The sequence below is a fragment of the Homalodisca vitripennis genome, chromosome 2 (genome assembly GCF_021130785.1).
Source record: "Homalodisca vitripennis isolate AUS2020 chromosome 2, UT_GWSS_2.1, whole genome shotgun sequence".
Taxonomy (NCBI): domain Eukaryota; kingdom Metazoa; phylum Arthropoda; class Insecta; order Hemiptera; family Cicadellidae; genus Homalodisca; species Homalodisca vitripennis.
The window spans coordinates 148,003,924-148,027,439 of NC_060208.1; the positions used below are offsets into that span (position 1 = coordinate 148,003,924).

A 23,516-nucleotide genomic window follows, 5' to 3' on the forward strand; every position below is an offset into this window, starting at 1 on the left:
AATTGTCAACAAAAGTACGGTTTTCGTAAGAAAACTAGGGTTACTTGGAATATAAAATGAATTTACGGTGTGTGGAGCGTCTACGTAATTCAACGTTTTGTCGTATGCATTCATATAAATCAGGTATTAATTCGCTACATATAATTTTGTACACTTCATAGGATAAGATTTAAGATTCGAGATTGTTAGTGAGTAAATATTAACTTTACCGGTGTAGCTGATCTTAGGACTGATATGTTGAAAGTCTGTGATGTAAATGATAACACAATTACAAAATCAGGTCAGTACAACATTATTTCTAAAGTTTAATCCAAGTGTTGTCTTCTCAGTAGTGCATAACTAAAAAACTTTTTGGATTAGCGTTAGTTAATACTATTTATCATAGTCTACGGTTTGAGAAATATTAAATAAGGTTAATAGAATCAGGAAAAAAATACATTTTTAATGATTAGAATGCTAATGCTTATTTTACAACTGAAGAAATATGACAAAATCGTGCGGAACTAATTTTGGAAGGAGCGATATATGCTCCGCACTACTAAAGCAATGGTGTCTTATCATAGCAACCTCAATCTGTGGACATCAATATTAAGGTGGCAAAGACATTACTATGTCTCCAACGCACTCTTGAAAGTTTGATCATATCTAGATGACAGACTATCTATTTCATTACCCTTTGCTCCTGTTTACTTATTTACAAAATAATTTCATTTATGTACAGGTATTTATCTATTTAAATTTTGTAGACTCCTTGATAACTTGCCAGTGGTATGCTAGTGGCACCACAGACTCCTTAAAATTACTGTCAAAAGAATTAATTTAATCGGATTTCAAAAATTCATCTTCAGGGTTCAAACTGATTCTGATTTTCTGTAGTGTATACAGATTAGTAACCGTGGTATTAAACAAAACTAAAAAACATTATTTTCGCTTAATTGTTATGGATGTCCAAGAATATTTTGTAATAAGAATGATCTCTTCTTGATAAAAAATAAGAATTTATCAAAACTTTAAAAAGAAAGCTAGAGATTATGTTCGTAACTTATCATTCTTAACAAACGCCTTAATTTCACAAAATAAGGTATTACAACATTATGAGGTATCAACACATTTTATTACTTCAGGATTTTTCTATCATTACTATTACTATACCTTTTCTGAATTAATATATCTATGGAATACTTTAATTAATTGATTACATAAGGAGATGTTTGTCTTTTTCTTTAGATGCACACTACTGTGATCTAAATGGAGTCACCACTATTTTCAGTGATTGGCATGAAATCTAGAGTATCGATTAATCTTTTTTTAGATTAGGCACCATCAATAATTTAAAGGGATAATTGTCTCGGACACTGGTCTGTTATCATTACACCAGACTTAAAACAGATTTGTAACGTTTAAAGTACTGACATCTACTGTATTCTTCAGGTGAAAACCTGAAAATCATAACATTTTGGAATAAAAAAACACGAAAAAGGCAAGAAATGTCAAACTCATTATTTAGAAAATAGCTTAAAAAATAACACTAAACACAGAGTAGTTAGTACTGAAGAAAATTTATTCAGCGGCAAGACAAATTTACCAGTCAGTGATCAGTGTTTACCGCTGTTAAGGGGCTGTTTTGTGCAATAGTGGTTTCGCTGATGTTTTGTTTGGAACAATGAGGCTATTACAATACTAACAACTCACTTTTCATACACCGGAAACATCTGTTAGCCACGCTTTTTACAACACTGGTGTCAGAATGGATTATCAGATGATCAGGCAGATCCAAAGAGAGAAGTTCTCTAGAGGGTTTTAACGATCTCCTGATGGTTCTCGCGAAGATGTTTGTAGACCGGCTCTGTCGCAGAAGAGGAATTTGGTTAAGCAATACTATAATAAAGTTAGAATATGTATTGGCCGTTTTTGGAAGCAGCAGAGAAGTGATGCGTCTGCATGCCCTTGACCCGGTCCCCCCGCCCCGCCGAGTCTGTGCCCAGAGGATCGAGTCTAGCGCCCGTCCAGTTGCTCCAGTGAGCGCGGTGTGCCCGAGCGGTGATGGTGAGAGTGCGCGAGTGTCTGTGTACTCGTACCGACTGGGATTCATGTGGTTGCTACCTTTACCTGGGATATATTTAAGGTACGGTCAATATTTATGTTCCAGTACAATTGTCCTCTAAAATCTCAAAAATAAATATTTATTTGCAAAATCGTATAAATTATTTTTGTAAAGTTCGAACAAATGTAATAGACTTACTTCAACATTTAACATTATGATATTTACAGCGTTATCTGTAAATATAGATCGTTCTATTAGTGTAGCAGTATTCATTCCCATAAAATAAATGTTTAATAAGAAAGACCAGTAAATTGTAAGAGATGCTTCCAACAGAAGGCTCAGCTAGAAATTCGAAATTGTGCACCGAAAACTTCTCGACAATAATTTATACAACTTACCTATAATTTTGCCATGGATTATTTAAATTAATGAGTTCGGATAGTATGTTATTCTTGGATATGTAGTGAACACCTTATTGTAATTTATGAGACCGTGTGTGGTGTTTTCAAATGTGTTCTTCTATAAAAAAATTGATTTAGATAAAAATTTAGGACTCCCTATTTTATTAATCGTCAAGAAATATACATATTGTACACAATGAAGTTACCCAAAAATGTACGAGAATCAAAAAAATTCTGTCGAACATAAAATAAACTCACTCATAATATAATTATAGTACAAGCAAATTTATTTTCAAAACAAAAAGCTTTTCTACCTCTCGTCAAACACTCTTACTTTTAAAGAACTAGTTATATTAACCATTATACAATTTCCCTTACAGTTTTTACACAAATATGCGTTTAGTTCAGATAGAAGGTTCTGTTAATCAAATATTTCGCCGGCTTAATGGTTGACACATAACTCGCGTATATGTGATAGCACTCATGTGATTTATTTAGTGTTCGAATTAACAAATTTTAGATAATGCCATGTTTCATAAACTATTTTCCTCCAAAATATCAGAATCACTGGAGAGAGATCACATAATAGACAATACAATGTACTTATACATAACCTATAAACATCATTTTTGCGACGTTCATTTCAGCATACATAAAATCTATAATGTGAGAACATTTTCAATCTTCTTTTAGTATCATAGTTATAAATTAAACTATAATACTACTTAGTTATATTGTACAGCACAATTATAAAAAACACGTTCTATTAATTGTTATATTATTATCCTGAACGGAATAGTCTGTTTGTATGTATCGACAAAGAATTATTTGAATAAATCAATGAGTTTTCTAAGAAAGGATCGGTCACAACATAAGCACATAAGCATGCAGCAAATTATAGTACAAACCCCCAGTTTTCACATTTATTGAACATTTAATCTATCTCGGGGTAAAATATCGTCAACAGAGTTAGAACAGTTTGTAAATACTCTAGGTCACAGGAAAGAGTTAGAAGACAATCCTCCTGAATGGTGCGACGTCTTTATTTAGGTTATTTCATTAAAATGTCATATCGAAAAGTATTGTTATCGCTTGATTCTCAAATGCACGAAGGGGTACAAACGAAACTCAGTGAAAGTGGTTTGTGTTCATTTGTTTAAGTGGTGGAAAAACGTTATTTTAGAATGTTTTTATTTTACAGCTAAATTATACAAGCTTTATTAACTTATATGGATGCAATGCCAACCACTTTGTCTAGTAAACACAATATGTAAAGCGTACTTTTGATTGTATTGCGTCTAAACGTTTTGTGATGCTGTGGCGGATTTCACTTTCTAGGTTCGTAATCTCTCATTAAAACGTGTGTATGAAAAGCATTCAATCAAAAGCTGACAAAAACTTCGTTCATAAATATTTCGAATGATACTTTTATTAAATTTAAAGAGTTATAAAGCAAAATACATTAATACACCAACCAAATGCTAAGGAAATCATTAGTGAACAGAAAAATGAACTATAAAAACCTGAAAAACTGATTATACATGAAAAAAAACAACAAAACCTTTAATTTTGCTGCTTGACCTTAGTATATCTGATTGTTTAACCACATCGACGAATTAGAATGGCTAGATTAAATGACAACTCCTATGCTGATGCTGCCTGCTTCATACAGTCCATACATATTTATATTTAAAAGATTTCACCGATGTTTTTAAGAGCTTTCTCATAGAGATGACGAACATTCTATCCACTGTTAGCCCAAAATTGCTGTTTTCGTACTATATTGGTGTTCATAAAATACACTGATGTCATATTTTTTACTTAAATAACATTGTAGTTACTAAAAATGGCAAGCTACTTAATAAACAGAGTAATAAGAAAAACAGTTCGGTGTAAAAGTTTATGATAAGGCGCACAATAACTTAAATACATTTTACTGAAGCCCATACAATTGAATTTTAGGACTTAAAAATTAATTAGTAAACAATGCAGATTGAAAACCTGGAAAGCAGATTGTTTATCACGCTAACCTCTTCTTAAAAGTTTAGTTCACATACATTTATATGATTTTTATAAATATATGTCATAACTCTTTATTAAGAAAAATAACACAAAATAAATAACACAAAACACCGAGTAGTTTATATTACCTAAATTTAAAGTCAAGTTTGTTTACCGAACAGTCAATCAGCACTTACCGGTGCTGTACACGTAACAGACTGTACGAGTATGTGCTGTAGTGGTTTCGCTGATATCCTGTCTACAACAATGGGGCTATTAAAATACTATCACCACAGTTTTAAAGCGCCGGAAACATCTATTAGCCATACTCTACACAATACCGATGACAGACAAGATAATCAAACAATCAGACAAATAATAAAACAAGTTCTCGTGAGGATTATCAAACGATAGCGTGAGTTTTCTAGTTAGTCTCGTGTAGATGTTTGTAAACCATTGGTATAAACGTTCTTTGTTTATCAGTAAGAAAACAATAACATTATTATATTTTTACATATAGACTAAATTATAAAGTATTTTTATCAAATTTTATTAATTATACGACTAATAATTTCTTTACGAGATGCCTATATCTTTAATATACTGCGTACCGTAAATATGTGTAAATGTTAAAACCAATTTTCTTTTGACAAGACAAATGATAGCTGGGGCGGCTAGTATACAGAAGGTCGTCCTACATCTCCTTACTTGTTGTCAACCGCAACTGATTCAATAGAGCTAACAATAAACCGGATTGCGCCACTATTGCATGACCCAGCTCGTCATCCACAACCGGTTTACACGAGGGCGTGTATCACGTGGCCTCTATACGCTAGATTTATTCCCCACATATATTTCAATGTTGGCAAACGAACCAGTACATATATCTCATTGATTGCGATAAGTTCAAATTCCACCCACTGCTTTGTTACGGGAGGAGACCTCTTGATTGCCTCGACTTTATGGACAACCCTTATACGTAGAGCGCTTTTGAGACAAAGATATAATGGTTCATTATTTGTAAACTTGTTACGTATATTTTGTCCCAATTTTGCAATGATATTCCTTGTGTTTTCCTTAGTATGTGTATCAGTAAAAATAAAGTATGAAAAAGAATTGTTAAAAAACACATCGATTATCAACTAACAACAGTTATCCGTTCTTTTCTCTAAGGACATGAATATAAGGACGCCCCTTATTGCACTTAGTCCTAAATGGACGTTAGCGTCTCTTCCGGAGAGGATATCAACATAGGTAGGGGCCGCCTCCTTTCGGGTTCCCATGAGAAGGGATTGCGAACATTATCTCACTCAAGTCTCCAACAGTTCGCTCTTAACTAGACCTATTGATCAGCCTTTTTTCGGGATACATCATCTCGACCTTCGCTGTTAATGATGTGCCACCCCTGCATGTTCATTGAGTTTTCCAGATTTAAGTGACACTTTGGCTTTTGCTGTATTCAGTAAATGTTCCACTGATAGGTACAAACAATCCATACGTCAATAACCCTAAAGATAACTGACAGGTCCTTTTGAAGTCAAGCTATTAAGAATGTAATTCAAAGCGTTATCTTTGAAAAATATTATCATGTTGTGTTTGTAACCCTTTTGATGCATTCTTGGGGACAATTCCCTTATCATAAAAACGTTGGTTAGGTGGCCCAAGTTACTTAAATGGATTCTCTCCTCGTGGACTATGTATCAACGTGGTTAACTTTATTTACAATTAATATAATAGACAGATGAAAACCGTCCGTATACTACTACTCTTTTCAAGGTGTACTCTAGATTCTCTACATTGAAGATATTTAATAACTGCTTCTACAGATCAGATACTTTTTATGGATGATCTGAAGATCCATCCCAGAACCGCTTGTCACATTTCATCAGGGCAGATTCAGATGATTATTTGTTAGCGAGTGCACTGCCATTCCCTAATCGGGATTCGAATCTGGGTTCTTGGAGTAATTAGCTGGTATGCTATTTACGCAGTTGTCAGGAACTTAACACATCGTTTGAAAACCTGTTACAAGGGAGGAATAAAACAGTAGAAACTAAGAAACAACTTACAGCTACTGTTTTGATAGATTAAACATTGAGATAGTGATATCGCATTAACGATAGCTATGTTTCTAGAGACCCTATGTTCGTGAATGTAGCAGTGGAAATTTGCGTGATAAATAGTTTACTTATAAACCAATTTTAATACAATCATACATTTATTCCACATGACGTACAATAACTAAGACTGTGGGAGTATAAAAGTAGAAAATGTATTTATTTTACTAATCCAGGCAAGAGCGAATACCAAAACCATAGGTTCATACTATCTATTTTTCTATCCTAAAAGATATTAAGTAATCATTGAATTATTTACATTCCAGTCTTTTGAGAATAGTACACCACCAAATTTGAGTTTTAGGGAAAGGGGTGAGTTAAAAAAAAACCTTTAGAAACAACTACTGTAAAACATTTAGTTTCAAATGTACAATTGAGTAATGGTGAACTTTGAAATTTCAGTAAAGAGTTTTGTACAGTGGACCGGGCATAGTTCTTGATCTATTGACAGTAGAATCTAATGGGTTGCATAGAAACTGCTGCTATGTGAGTTACTACTTAAGCTTACTAAGTTTTATCTGCTTTTCCTATGTCAGTATTACAGGAAAGTGCCGCAAAGTCAGCATTGGAACGAATGTTACATCAAATTTTATATCTTACCGTCACATACTTATAGGCTTTTGAGTGTCTTCTTATAAATACAAATGAATCGTAAAATATGTTCCGAAGCGCTAATAATGAGAACGACTGGACCAATTCGGCTATTTCCTTTTAAAAAATTAAAAAAGTTACATAGGATATTTTGGAATACAGAAAGAATTGTAGTATTCATATTTAATAAACCAAATTCAACTAATACCGATAACTGATGAGTCTCTATAAATTGACTGAAACATCTGTATACATTTAAATGTTATAAATTATTAAGTATACAGTGCTTTATCAGTGGTGTAATGTAGGTATAAAACAAAAAGTTAATATCTAAATTTTACTCCAGATTACGCCATTGACAAACTTAAAACATATATTGCATTGTAAATACCCGTTAAGCACTATTATAAAAACGAACCTTAATGAACAAAGCTGTAGACGTTTTTAGATAACATCATCCAAACTTTTGGGCTTCTTTGACATTATGATATGGCATTTCAGTGGCTTATGGAACAAGAGAGAAATGAACGCAAAAATGCATCAACGAAAGATCCATTCTTTTCCAGACTACAGTCCGGGAAACAACAAAACTTCTATAACCCAAAACCTTAACGATTATTTTTTGAATATTATTTTGGAGTCTAATAAAGAGTTCCTCCTTAAACCGGAAATAGATAGGACGTAGGTAGGATTTCCCCCTAGGCCGTAATACACTGTTCATTCCTACATGTTTATGTATATTTTATTCATTGGGAGAACAAGGCAAACTCTAGCTGTGAATGTACGAGAATAAAAAAAAAATCTGTCGAACATAAATAAACTCACTCATAACATAATTATAGTACAAGCAAATTTATTTTCAAAACAAAAAGCTAGAACTATGAAGCTAGAATTTGTTAGACCGAAATTAGATTACAATAGCTAGAATAGAGTACAAGAGTCGAAAGCAGACACTTTTTGACCGAATTAGATTTCTACATACGTATATAATTTTTTGATAGGGTTAATAAGGCAAATCCTACAGTTTAGTATAGTGCCACAGTTTAGGCACCGTAAGTGAATTTAAACGGCCAGAAGTAGTCTGCCTTCTAACCAAAGTAGGCTTCTCAGTCCAGTATATACTTTTCTTTCTCGGGATAACTAGACAAAGTCTACTATGTTGGTGCAGGAAATATCTTAGTGTTAGACCGTAAGTATATGACAAAGGCTAGAAATAAGCCTTTTATCCGAAGTAGGTTTCCGAGACCTGTGTAACAAGGCAGACTCAGCTGTGAGTTTGGAAATATAATTAACGTGAACCAGAAATGCTTCTATATGTACCAAACAAGATTCAGGCTTAACTCTGATACATCTATTAACAATTAAATGATATCTATCTGATGTATGCCTCATCTACGTTTGAAAAATTTACATGGTACTCCATCATATGGCATTAAGAGTGCTTTTGCTAAGCAGTATAAGGACTTTGATTATGATAATTGCGTGCTGTGGGTAACAGTTAGTAAATGATATATTTTTTTAACTATGACTTGATTATTAAATATGCTTGAAAAAGACACATACATACGGTAATGTTAAATGGATCCTATTAGTCAAGAATTAAGCTGAAATTGCGTCAAAGGGATGGAAGTACTCAAAGTATCAGAGACAATGCTGTGAGTAGTTAATTTCCTTATGATTGTGCCACTTCTAAACTGCAATAATTACACTTATTTCAACTTGAGAAACGTAGTAGATGGACGTCATAATGAATCAAAGAATTAAGAACTTATTGCTTTTAGTATGCAGTTACATCGCTCTATTCCATATCTTTAAATGTTATCTTAGTTTATCAAAGTATGATACAAGGGTGTGGAACCAACATGTGAAGTCTACCAGGCTGATTACTTTATGAGAATACATTCGAATATAACTGTAGGCCTTGAATATAATCTACCCAAATCTACTGGGTCGTATGAACTATTAATATTGTCTGTCAAATTTAAAATTTGCGGACAGAATCTTTATTTACTGTTCAGGTTAACTAAAGAAATCATTATATGATCTTATGATGTATACCTTTCAAACGTGGTGAGGGGATAATCCCTGAAGTTACCATAGGATATGACACAATAAACTGCGTGACATAGTGCACACTTTTAGAAGTTCCGGAAAGATCGTTTATTTTAAAACAGTGTTGAAACTACAACTGTACCAAAGCTGTCAAATGTTTTTATGGGGAAACCCAAAAAGCTGAAAGTATACATTGCAATAATTTGCTGCACTTTAATGGGTATCACCCAGTTACTTTCACTAGTTACTTAATATCCATAGCTAAGGGATTCCCACTCATTGAGATAGTTAGTCTCAAAATTGTGTAATTGAGTTAACATTTTAAACAATATTATAGAAGTACTTGTGTAAAACATAATTAAAATAAAATTATGTTTAACACAAGTACTTGTTTAGGTTGAAGTTTTAGCTGCCCTTTTTATTTGTTTGTTCAACCATAGAATACGCAACAATTAATTGTTTGTATAAATATAGTAAACAATACCGTTTACCAGATTTGACTAGTTTTAAGATAATTTTCGAACATCTGATTTCCAAATCAGTTGTAATTATTTTTAACACCTGGAGAAGGCTCAGAGTTTCAGTTTGAGATACCAGTGTTGGCACTCCCGCTCTGCCAAACCCCGCGGCTAGTGATCCACTTTCCCTCTCCGCAAGGTTGCAGTCCCGACCCAGCAATCCCTCGGTTTCTTTAGTTGTGCGGTTGGCTAGCCTGAGTTCCTGTCTTAACTAGCAATAGTGTTGCCACCCGACTCCCACAATATTACATAATAGTGTGAGTGAATCTTCACGGAGTCAATTGACTTTTGACCTCAACGACTGGAGTTCGGTCCGCGGAAGAAATTCCGCCGGATAACTACTATTTAGTTGCATCCACCGGCAGTGTGTTAGGAGGGGACTATTATAGAGAAATTTGGAGGTAATGCTTTTGATGTGGTCGACACTTCAGACACACTTACTGTTGAGGTAGGTCGGTGGTAGCGTTGTTAACTCATTCGCCTGGTTAAATAATTCTCATCTGAGGCTACAGGAACATTTTATTCATCATCTATCTGTTATTTATATTATCTAATTCAAAGTGTTACTATGGAAAAGGAAAAGGTTTGAAAGGTTAGTAACGTTAGATAAGAAATATTATCCTTTTATGAATTATTATTTGATTGTGCGTGCAATGTTTGTAAACTTGTCACAGAATAACCAATACGTTCTCGAATCCCTAAAAATGGTCTCAAAGAGAAATTTAAATTTTATATACTCGTATTATGAGACCGCTTTGGCCTGTACTGTCTTCAACTTAGTGGAAGAATATTATTTGATGAACTAGACTTACTTTTATGAGGCTACAGAGTTATTAACTTCACTCTCCGATTACTCCTATGTTTTTCTCACGAAAGACTGATTGTTTTATATATTAACTGCCTGTGAGGCACGTCTAGCAACTGTTCTAGACCAGTAGCTCATATACAAGGAAGACCGAAATATTTAAAGAATTCACTTAAATGCTTTGAAGAGCACTGCCAACAGGAAAACGTTGGTAATAGTTATGACCACCCGTCTCTAAATCTGAAATATGCTGTTAAACTTTTCCATTTTCACAAACTTTAGGGAGTATTCGTGTAATTTAGAAACAGTGTCATTTAAAAGATTTATCAGGTTTACCTGCCAGCTTTATTTTGAAAATCATAAAATAGAAGAAAAATAAATTCACATTCTTTAAAACATTAAAGAAACCAATGCGCCCCCAAAGAGACCATGGAGATGGTCGGTAGTTCGCGATCATCTTTGTCTTTGTCGGCGATCATCGGTTAGCTGGCATGGATTCCCTGGTTTAGTGAAGTTATGAATACATATGTCAGTTACTCGTATATCATATTCACTAATGCGTATCATCTTCTGTAATTTGATCTTAGCAGTGTGGCTATCAAATTACACGTCATGAACACGAAAATAAGGAAACAGTAATAAAAAGGGGAAATGCTCATAACAAAATAAACAAAATTTATATGTTCCTGAATACCTAAAGGTTTGGATAATGCATATGTTTCATCTTTGTCATTACCACTAGTATAAAAATCTGAGAAAAGTATAGAAATAGAAGAGCTCTCGCAGATATTGTAATAATATTTTTCCATGCAATTAAGTTTGAATTGATGCTTCAAAGAATTCTAAGTTAGATTCCCATAAATAGATGACCGGTGGGATCCAATATACTTTAATTCCCTCTAACTCTATGACTTAAAACACTTCTTAAACGACTCACAGATATAACAATATGTTCTTCATCGAAACATGTTTCCAGAAATATAATTAAGTAGTTACCTTATTCTACTTTATTACCTTTTAAGAATGAAAGTGATCAAAAAGAGAAGCTTGAGTTGTACTTTCAGGTTTCTACTTTCATCTAGTCTAATATAACCATCATTCTGAAACGAATCTAGGAAACGGATAAACGAGGTAAACTGTCCACTAATTCGACTACCGTACCTCTATAACTGTATTTATGTAGATGCACAACACAAACCAGATTTCCCTACATAATCATCCGGACCTTTCTCGTGATTACTGATTATACAGATTATACAATCATCACTGGAACAGTTCCTCTGAATTCTGGTGGGTGCTCTATAATTACGCTCTATATCAACTTTACAGTTTCCATGGGACAACCTCTCTAGATGCAGTTGGTATGAATCTCCACAAACATCAAAGGTGATCATCGGTTAGCTGGCATGGATTTCCTGGCTTAGTGAAGTTATGAATACATATGTCAGTGTTACTCGTATATCATCTTCACTAATGCGTTACTTAATCCACTGCCTGAATTTTAAGCGGTTAACCTTAACGACAAATGTATAGTTGGTTGAGGTAATATTTGGTATGAACAAACTATAAACATTAAAATAATGATATAGATTATAAAAAATATTACAATTTCGTTTAATAAATACAGATTGCGAATTACACAATATTTAAATATTACACAACATCTCTATATATATAAAAGGTGAAGTCCTCACTCACTCACTCATCACTAATTCTCCACCTACCCGATTTACAAGAATGTTGAAATTTTACACATATATTATGTACCATGCTCTCGACAAACAAATAAAAGTTTTGTAATGAAGATAAACTGCACCATGGGGGATGGAGAGGGTTCAAACCGGAGAACAGCTATTTTTAACTTCTAATTCTCAACTTCTCGACGGCCTAGAAAAGATTTATGCTCTCAAAAGACAAATAAAAGATTTTCATGAGTTAAAACAGGTTTGTAACCCCTAGAAAATACTATATTTTTGTTTTTCAACATTCAGCTGTCCTAGAAAAGTGAAATATATCACAAATAGGTATTATGCCCTTAAAAGACTAATAAAATATGCAAAATACCTTTAATCTGAAGTACATGACAATAACCGGAAGTCCGGAGGTAGTTGCTTTATAACAAAAATATATGTTTTTGACCGTAGAAAACATACATTATCTCATTGAAAACTGTTTCACTATCCGAATTTAGATTCCAAAGCATTGCTCTTTAAAGTTTTTATTAACTGCTTTATTCTGAAATTGATCAGGAGATTGTTCACTGATCTTATAGTGATAAATATCTTACAGTCGCGGTAAATATTTTCAGTTGTCAGTTTATTTTTTTAGTGTTTATTACGTCATTACAAAAGATATGCCTATGACGTACCTGTTATTCAATATAAAATCTCGTGCAAAGCAATTGGTAACTGCTAGTATATTATATATTTTATTTTACAATATTTTTCGTATATTGAAAGAGAACTCACATGTTTCTCTCCCCCTCCACTGCAAATATAAAAAAATCCTAATTTATAATGTAGTGTTTTCAAAAAGTCCATGCATATTTTTACTGCTTTTTTAACTACTCAATCTTTCATCCCTCCCTGAAACTGCATTTAAGTAATAAACACCGTTATGACGTTTCTGGTTTATAATTTGACAGCAATTCATTTGTGTGTTTAATTGTAATTCTCAGTATACAATTTCCTAGTCTTGAGGGGTTACTACAGTTGGTCCTGGTTGGAGGATCCTTTTTACTTTTAAAGCAATTTAAAAATACAAATAGTTTATTAAAAACTATATAAGCAGTTGTACGCATTCTTGAAATGAGATATAAAAAAATCGTTTAGAATTAGTTGTTTGCTATTGAATTACTTGAGTAATATTTAAATTAAAACATTAAATATTAAAATTAAATTACACGAGTAATAAATAAACATTTAAATTAAGTAATTTTTAAAGCATGTTTCATTAAAATAGGTATTCATTTAATTAATAATTTATATACACACTGTACAAATATATGCTTGTCTTAAGCTGTTTTTGGACCGTATTTATAATTTACTCGTGGTGTTAATACTTGATTCTATTTTTGTGTTCAGGAAAGTTACCTTAAAAATGTGGCTGTGTGTGAGCTATGTGACCGATTACTACACTTTTCATGTGATTCCTAAATCTTAGCATCGTTGTTTTTAAAAACATATTATTAATAGATAGGGGTAATCGTTCTGTGATTACCCTGTGCTTTAACAATGAAATAAATATCAGTTTCTTAATGAAACGAGACAACACGGATACCCTTGTCCTGTGCACCAGAGTGGTCTATTTACCACTACGCGACTAACGCTGTTCTCCAAATAATGAACCCCTAGAATTTCTTAATTGGGAGTTAACCTTTCGTCCTTGGGTCAAAAATGTTTTGTAGTTTCTCCTGTTCCGCAATATTTTCTCAGATATAATCCCAAGATATCCTGCCGTGTGGCGTCTCCAAAAATACAAGAGGAGTAAATCACCGTTATTATCGCTTCAGCGACACACATTAAGCCATTGTGATTGTCCCATGGATAAATGGCCATGTTTCCGCGGTGTTGGATAACGTTGTTGAGCAACATCAGTTGTCCTCTCATTTATAGAAGTGGAGAGCCCAGGCCTACAATATTACGGTGGGCTAGGCGAGACCAATTCCTCGGCTTTCCTCGCTCCTGCTGGCACCCGTGCAGCCACGCCACTATTGCTTTACACTGGCTCACGCAGGATTGCGTGGCGGTCGGAACAAACAAGACATTGCTTTGTGCGAGGCTAGAGCCGAGGTGTTAGTGAAGAGTAGGATTGTTGCTCTGTTCAGTTTGAAGAGCGACGTGAGGGAGCGCCCATAGAACTGGTACAATAGTATGTACTGAATGGACGAAACACGTAGGGTGGAGAGGTCTGAGTTCGTAGCAAAGAGCACTCGAAAATGCAAAGTTTAAACTTACATTAAACAAAAATATAACGTTTCCACTCTACTGGAAAAATTAGAATAATAATGAACTTCAGTTTTATCTGAGGGTGGACCTAGTGGTTTCAATGTTATTTAACATATTGCGTACGGAAATTTATCATTAATAAAACACTAGAGTTGACTTCCCTTAAACGTTGATGTCAACTGACAAACTACGATGTCAGTAGACTTTGGCACCACACTGTCTTTAGACATCAGAGTCTAGTAGTTGTAGTCTCAATAAAATCGAAGTCGAAGTGAGAGAAAACAAGAGCTGCATATCGGAAGGAACATGAGGAAACTCGGACGCGAATCCCAAATCCAAAAACTCGCGCACAAGGCACGTGAGGTTCTTCCCGGTAGGTAGGTTGTCGGCTACAAAGTTCATTAGAACAGGACCTACATTGTAAATGTTTCAAGATACAAGAATGTTTTATGAAGATACCAGGGGAATGTTTTAAAGAGTAGACATTTTCAGTTCGGTTATGCGGCACTATACTCTACTAATAGATACCTTTAATTTGATTTTATACTCTACCTGTGCTCTAATTTAAGATTTCCTTCTGACTCCTTGCAGGCCATCCCCCTGAGATGACAAAATTGGTATTTACTTCAAAAAGTAGATGTATATGTGCAGTAATAATGTACCAAGCTTCATGGCTTTACCTGTAATCGTCCTGTAATTTTAGAGTTATATTTGTTAAAACGGCTGTTATAAATATTAAAAAATTGATAAATTAAATAAAACTCAAAAATATTTTAAAATGAACTAAATTGATGCGTTATGGAATTCTGTTTTATCCTTTTTTTAATCGGGTGTCATTCAAACTGTTAAGCAGTTTTTCTTTCGTAAAACATTCTTTTATACTCATAGCAATGAAGAACTACAATTTTCACATCACGGTACTGACATAGAAATACATAGTCAACAATAAACGTCTTTCTATGTTGCGGACCGTAAATTGGAAATGAAGGTCACAAAATTTCTTCTTAACTGATAGTTTTAGATAAATTTTTCTCAAATGTAAAGTTTAGTGGATTATGAACATGTGTTCATTTGAATTTACACCAGGGTGTTACACATAAAACAATAATTTACCTTTTTTTTGTTATAGCCAATTTCATTGTTATAGCTAGGGAACGTGATTATAAGTCTATATTAAATCTATGACCGTAAGTTCGAGGTTCGAATGACTATCAAAGCTGCTAGCTGTCCCTGAACTATTAATTAATTGCTAAATCATTTGAGGTGCCTCTCTTTAGAATAAATTTTTTAATGAATGTGCAAAAACTCCAGAGAAAGTTAAGATTTTCTTACCCGAATAAACTTACATCGCTATTAGGTGTTTTTAGTGACAAACAATTAACTAGGCATTGATAGATGCTCTTGTCCGAAGACAGACGCGACAGGATGTTGGGCATGGCGCGGTGGTAAGAGAAAACAACTCTCTACTCTAGACTGCAGATACTCCCACTCTGACATTGTTCTGTGACACGAGCCTTATCCCGCTCTCTGACACAATTCTGGACAATCCTGGCTCGTGAACTACTCCTATGAATATCCTGTTTAAGGATACTGGGCGTGGCGGGAAGGTAAGAGAAAACCGCTCTACTGTGGACTGCAAATACTCCCGCTCTCTGACACCATACTGGTCAATCTACTCTCAAACTACTCTCATGGATTTCCTGTGTAAGAATTGATTGTTTGGTCGATAAGGTATTACTGGATCTTACGAAATCATTGTAAATAAGTTTGCTTTATTTGTAATTTTTTAAAGAAGAGAATTATTAATGACTTAATTTGCATTCAAAATAGTTTTGATTGTGTGAAATAATATAACATGTTAATAGATTCTTCTATACATTATAACATACAATGCTCAAACGAAACATGTTAACATATTTATATTTGAATTATTTTTCTAGTAAAAGGGAACGTAACAAATTGTGTTGAAGCAGAATTAATTTAAGGTGGAATTATAAGGAGCCCTTCCGATTTTAGAGCCCTTCATTTTTTGTACCTCAAAATGTTAAATTGGCTGAAAGTGTCGTGTTTTGAAGGCACAAAGCACAAAATTAAACATGTACTTAAATTATGTAGGCATATAATTAAATAATACAGAAAGGGATAACGTGTATAAAAACTAATTAGAAGAAGGTGATTTACCAATTTTTGATGCTATGAAAAAATATTATCATGAAAGACAATATTCTTCAATATGATTAACCTGTAATAATTAAGAGGTTAATTATAGAAATTGATAAAACAGCAATAGTGCTGCAGATGCTTCGCGGGGGTAATAATGGAAGACAAATACACATACATTTACAAAACATAACGTCCATCAGCCTAATTGGAGAGCATAAACAATCTATAATAAATTATATTGAGTAACACTATTTAAAAGTAGAATGTAGAGATTTTAAAATGAAATTCCTCCAAAAAACTTACAACATATAAAAGGCAATCGATAGGATACTGCATAGACTCGATTCTATGAGGTTACTGTGAGACAAATACAGTGGTGAGGTGTTGATGGGGCAATACTGTGTTGATATCACCGTCCTCACACATCCACGCACAGTTGTGCGGAGGGGCGCGGGCGGCCGGCGGCGCCGGTGCGTGCTAGTTGGGCTAAACATTGCATCACGCCCAGATCAGATAACATCACCTCAGCGTCACTTCCCCGCATCTCGTGACTTTCCCACAGGGCGACACGTCCATCATCCGGTGAAACTGCCGAAGTACGACCCCTGACAGGTCTCGCGATGTGTTTGGTACAACTGGTGTTGTGTTCGATGTACGCAGTTTGGCCTTCTCGCTGTTGTGCACGATCGGTATTTCGTCTGGGCATCTCTGAATGCGGAGTTTTCAGTCAGATCGAGCCTAACTCTTGGGCTTGGCTTGGTGTTGTGTTCGATGTACGCAGTTTGGCCTTCTCGCTGTTGTGCACGATCGGTATTTCGTCTGGGCATCTCTGAATACGGAGTTTTCAGTCAGATCGAGCCTAACTCTTGGGCTTGGCTTGGTGTTGTGTTCGATGTACGCAGTTTGGCCTTCTCGCTGTTGTGCACGATCGGTATTTCGTCTGGGCATCTCTGAATGCGGAGTTTTCAGTCAGATCGAGCCTAACTCTTGGGCTTGGCTAGGTGTTGTGTTCGATGTACGCAGTTTGGCCTTCTCGCTGTTGTGCACGATCGGTATTTCGTCTGGGCATCTCTGAATACGGAGTTTTCAGTCAGATCGAGCCTAACTCTTGGGCTTGGCTTGGTGTTGTGTTCGATGTACGCAGTTTGGCCTTCTCGCTGTTGTGCACGATCGGTATTTCGTCTGGGCATCTCTGAATACGGAGTTTTCAGTCAGATCGAGCCTAACTCTTGGGCTTGGCTAGGTGTTGTGTTCGATGTACGCAGTTTGGCCTTCTCGCTGTTGTGCACGATCGGTATTTCGTCTGGGCATCTCTGAATACGGAGTTTTCAGTCAGATCGAGCCTAACTCTTGGGCTTGGCTAGGTGTTGTGTTCGATGTACGCAGTTTGGCCTTCTCGCTGTTGTGCACGATCGGTATTTCGTCTGGGCATCTCTGAATACGGAGTTTTCAGTCAGATCGAGCCTAACTCTTGGGCTTGGCTAGGGGTCACGGCTCTACGCAGGACTATGAATTTCGGAAAATGTGATAGAATGATGTAATCTGTCAATCTCTCCCACGTGTGGAAGTCGGAATTGTGGGACCTGCGTTCATTTCTTTCCTTCTCCGTTTCCTTATTCCGCTAGGTTTCCGCCTATGTAACTGGGAACGAACGAACAATAAAAAAGACGGATACTCGTTGCTACATCGTTGCTTTTTTCTTTTTAGATCTTCGATTTGGAATTCTACCATACGCTATTCTGTTCCATTGAAAAGAAACTCATAAACGAACTGTTGGGCATATGTGAAAAAAATAGTTGTCACAACGAAATATTATCTGTTCTATTTATATTTTACAGTGTATGTTATTTAAATGATAGTTTTTTTTATAAGTGATTTTTTATAAGGTAAGTTAAGTTTATAATAATTATGTAACTGCATTTTACTTTTTAATTTAAACCATTTCAAGATGTTCGTGTGTGCATGCTGAGGGCCCAACAAATAATACAAGAAACCACAAAATAAGGTTATTTAATTTTCTCCACCTATGTCTGTTTCATGCTACTGTCCCAAATTGATTACGGTTAAAATATGACACTGAAATAGTTGGAGCAGATTTAGATCTCTAAAAATTGCAATTAAAATTCAGTAGGGAATCAGCGAACGTATTGTATATTTTTAAACACATTGTGTAACACTAACTAAAGGATATTTGAAAGTTTTCAGTGTCAAACATGTATACTGATCTATGACGTATTAAACCTAACATTTTGATCTATAATATGTTGATTATTTAACATTATGTAGTATTAAATTTTATAGTATGTTGGTATTAAATATATTTGAGCACATAAGGGATATACTGTGTTAACCTAAGGAAACTTAAAAATTATGGACAACAGTTAAAATACAATCAGATACGAATAAAAAACACGTCATAAGACATTTTTTAAACGCTTTCCTTAATCATACTAAAACACCAAATCTCACAAGTAGTATGTACAATAATTCTTTTAAAAAACATCAATGAATAGTCTCATAAATAGATGGTTTTTATGTTTTGAAAAGAATAGAAATACAATAGTATGAAACTGATACAGCTCGATTTTTAATTTCACTCTAAACATAACGCTTCGCATTGGAATGTTTTGATTAAGCCAATTTGAACTCTTCTAAAAATTGAGATTCGTTGATTAAGGAGCTTTTTTTAAAATGATACATGTAAGCAATCGTGCGAATACTTCCTATTATAAATGATTTCATACCAAATGTTTGATTTTTTTTCCAGAAGTATTAAAAAAATTGAGAATTCTCCATGACGTCAACGTTTTAATTTACGGCCACCTTCGAAACAGCTTATTAATAAACATAAAACAATATACAACACGATTCAGTTTTACTTAATAACATTGATAGATTTGAACGTACAGGATATTTGAAGGTAGTTCAAAATATATGTAATATTGTCTCTTTGTTTGAATTGATGGGGAATATATTAATTTTTTAAACTTATCCTTACTTTTGTATATATGACCATATAGGTTATCAAAATTATCTCACCATAACAACTTTGAAAAGGGTTTAATAGAACATCCCCCAAACCCTTTCATGTGGATGAACCCTTGATACTTTTTTATGAACCATAGCCACAGTATGTATAGTATCAGTATATATTGATATGCAATGCCCAATATTCAAAATATTCAGGCCACAGTGCATGCACAATTGTTACTTTTCTTATTTTATCTATTCCCTTCATACAAAATTCTTCAGAAATATTTATGATTACGTTTGAGATTTTACAATCTTCTGGTATATGAACTATATAAATAGCATTTTCAACCATTAATGAGTTTTTAGATCTTTTACAGATGAAGAACTGGGGAGAAAAACAATGAAAGAGGGGCTAGTGGTTTAGAAAGAAAAGTAATGATTGCCAAGAATCATGCACATTATAACTAACTTCTTTGATTGAATTTCGTTAGAGACTATTGTACAATGTTTTTTAACTTCAATTTTGTATATTTTATTGTAACCTCCCACTCCAAACAATTCACATATACGTGACGTACTAACTCCAAGAAGAAGAATCAAGTAGAAGTGTGAACAGACAGCTCTATCTGTATACAGGTTTACAAACAAAGAGCTGTTGGTTCCACGGTGCTAATTACTACGAAGCACACACTACCGCCTCCCACGTAACCTGATTTACGCAACACTCTGGGCACAGTCTCGTATATACGAGTACAAGAGATACTATATCTTTCCTCGACTTCTCTCTATCTCTTCCTTTTTGCATTTAAGTAAATGTTAAACTATCGGTGACCAATCTTGAAAAGTCATACGTTGTACTATCCTATTTAACGACACTATGTGATCGCGAATTCCGTGCAAGTGTTTTGGTTCCAGTGCCTAACAGCCATGGCAATTATATTACTAAGATATATTTGGAAGGGGTGTCTTTAAATAAAATTCTTAGCAAAATCTATAGAAGTTGTACTCTCTTGCAGAAACTGGCCTTTTCATCGCAAAATTACAGCTGCAATAAAAATTTACTGAATATGGCTTAATATTGTAGTATCTTCAGTATTATCTTGATCTAGTTTACTTCAGTGCTACACTCACGTGCATTCTTCACAGTTATAGGAGAAACGTATATTATGGATTTAACTTATCTATTATATATAATAACTAGTGCATACTTACTGTATGTACCTTTATTTCAAACTTCAGTGTGTCCTTCTGCTTCACTATCAACATGATTCTATAAGTAACCGGCTCCAAATATTTTTGGCAAAGTATAAAAACCTGTCTAGTAGACCAGGTTTGCCCAAATAATTGAGCGTCCAGGTGGCTGGATTGTGTAACTTGGCCACAAATTCCGGCATAGTTTGAGACTTGAAGGTAGTATCTACAACACAGCTGGTACTCACAAAATAGTTTAATACTCCTATTTGTGAAAGGTTAATATGCTGATAATCCACATACTGGAGGTCCGCAAATATAGTTAATTGATATTAATTAAACAATGTCGATTAAACGTTTTTATTCTAACGCCCTCTTATGGTGTTGTTGGAGATACTTTACTTATTTTACTTAAGAGCCAGCTGAAATTGTTTCCAACTTAATTCTAATCCCATAAGAATAATGGTAAACCTCACACACTTATAATACCTTATTTTAATAGACGAAATATGAATGTTGTCTCATTTTAAAGATATAATTATTAAGCATTCAAAAGCTTTTTAGTTACTTTTATTCGATATGCATAAAAAACACAACACTCTGTACTTGATCGTTTAAATATTCAAAAAGTATAAACTGTCCATGAAACCCCATTAAATGTTTGAAATAATAATTTTAACATCTTCCAGACATTCACGATTAAAAATAAGGGCGTAAGTTTAAAATTGTTTTTATGGGATTGTTCCACTAGAGCCGGATCTTCAAAGTAGAACGTTATATGTTAAGATTATAATAAAATAAAATCCGTCGTTATCTATAGAAAAACTGTCTCATGATGTAATGTTATAACCACAAATAGAAATGTATCACTGCATGTAATAATCTACCTACAGTCAGTTGGAAAATCTTTGTTTTTTTTTATCTTTCTTGTCGTCACAGACGAATGTCGACAGAATTATGTTACTATATTGATCCACACATTTACACTCTGTTGTGGTTATTGTCGCGTTAAGAAGACATACAGACGACATCAACGACACGGTGACGACATGCGAGTCTATTAAAGTGCCATTGAGGTCGTAAGCCGAGGTCGCCACTGAGTTGGCCAACCGAGTTCCCAAGGGATACATGCACAATTGGCCAACCTTAACGTGCCGCTATCTGATACCGGTTAGTTGGTTATCCTGTAATTAAAAGAGGGGACACCAGCATCGGCAAAACACGCGCAGGAATCGTCAAACTTGTTCTTGTGTAATGCTGACCAGGCCATAGAAGATATTAAGGTTGCGGTTTTCTTAGACATAATTAATTCTTGGCACGTTTTAATTCCTTTTCATTTGAGTAAATACGTTAATCGCACATGAATGGAGTGACGTACGTATACTACAGATGATGCATATGAGCAATCCCGGTTTGAGTTATTGTTTACAGACCCGACCTTGTTAAAATAATGATGTCTTTACGTTTGTCTGTTCGCACGTGTGACAATTCTTGATGACTTGAAGACTTATCTGTGAGGTACACAGATTCCTCTTGAAAACCGTAAGGGAATCCTGCATAGTATTCGGGTATAAAAGGTTAAAAAGCAGTAAAGTAACCAGTAAAATGCTAACAAGTTTACATTGGTCATAGAAGGGCAACCATGATGGCACAAGAAAATTGCAGAATATATCAGTTTCTGATCAAAACTGATTGCCATCATTTGACATTTTATAATGTGACATAGTGATGAAATTACTTTTTTTTAATTGTTTGATAAGATTTTTCTTCCGCTCTGTCGGATTCCTAAGTACGTTTACCGGTTTATTATTATTTGTTATAATTATACACTGTTTTTAATAGAAATACTCAGTATGAAGGTGTTTTTGCTGGAAATTGTTTTCTGTAAACCCATAATTTTCATATATCATAATTTTTGAATGCCGTCAAAGTTGGATTAGGTCATTCCATTTTCCTTTATTCAGAGATTCTGTCAATCTCTGATGTTATTTTTTTAGATGAATTTCACTACCTTCTTTTTATATTAAGTTTTATTTGACTTTAACAAAAATATAAGTATTCTAATTTTTCACTTTATTTAGGGTTTTGGCTATTTACCAAAATTAGTAAGTTAACGACATTGGATACATGTTGAGCAATAAACATAATTGATATGACCTTTAAGTAATGCAAATTAAAAATAAAAGAATACGTAGTAGGGAATTTTCTATTAACCACTGAAGTCCTTCCTGTTGAACAGTGTTCATGAAATAAACAAACATTTATTTTTATAAACCTGAAAATTTAAAAACGGATGATTCCTAGAAACTCCCCTGTATAGATCTACTGAATAATAATAATCGAATCGAATACTTCCCTAGAGGATTTATAGTACAACTCACCAACCACTCACGACTCATTGGGCACCTTTTCCCAAAAAATATCTTTGTGAAAGGAAAAATAATTTTAAAAAACAGCAGACCTAGTCCAAAAACAAATAAGTTGAGAATTGCCCCATCTGTTTTGGCTACAAATGTTTTAACAATTTATAATTTTTTAGGTTAGACCAAGTTTTGCAGTCAATGAAAAAGATAGTATCCATTTTTGATGACCTTGTATAACTGAAAGTATCCACACATAACGTAGCTATGGTGGGAAGATTTGATACATTGTGAATGTTGAGCTAACCACTTATTCACCTTCCTCTTAGTGCAGCGTCTGGGATTTGACGCTG

General features: G+C 34.3%; 1 protein-coding gene across 1 annotated transcript in view; it reads left to right on the forward strand.

The window, feature by feature from the left end:
- Positions 1–2,024: 2,024 nt before the first annotated feature.
- The window catches only part of LOC124354877, a 151,654-nt gene continuing 130,162 nt past the window's right edge, over positions 2,025–23,516 (forward strand). Inside the window, exon 1 of the mRNA XM_046805637.1 lies at positions 2,025–2,125. The gene's annotated coding sequence lies outside the window, so the exon portion shown is untranslated. The remainder of the gene's footprint in view (positions 2,126–23,516) is intronic.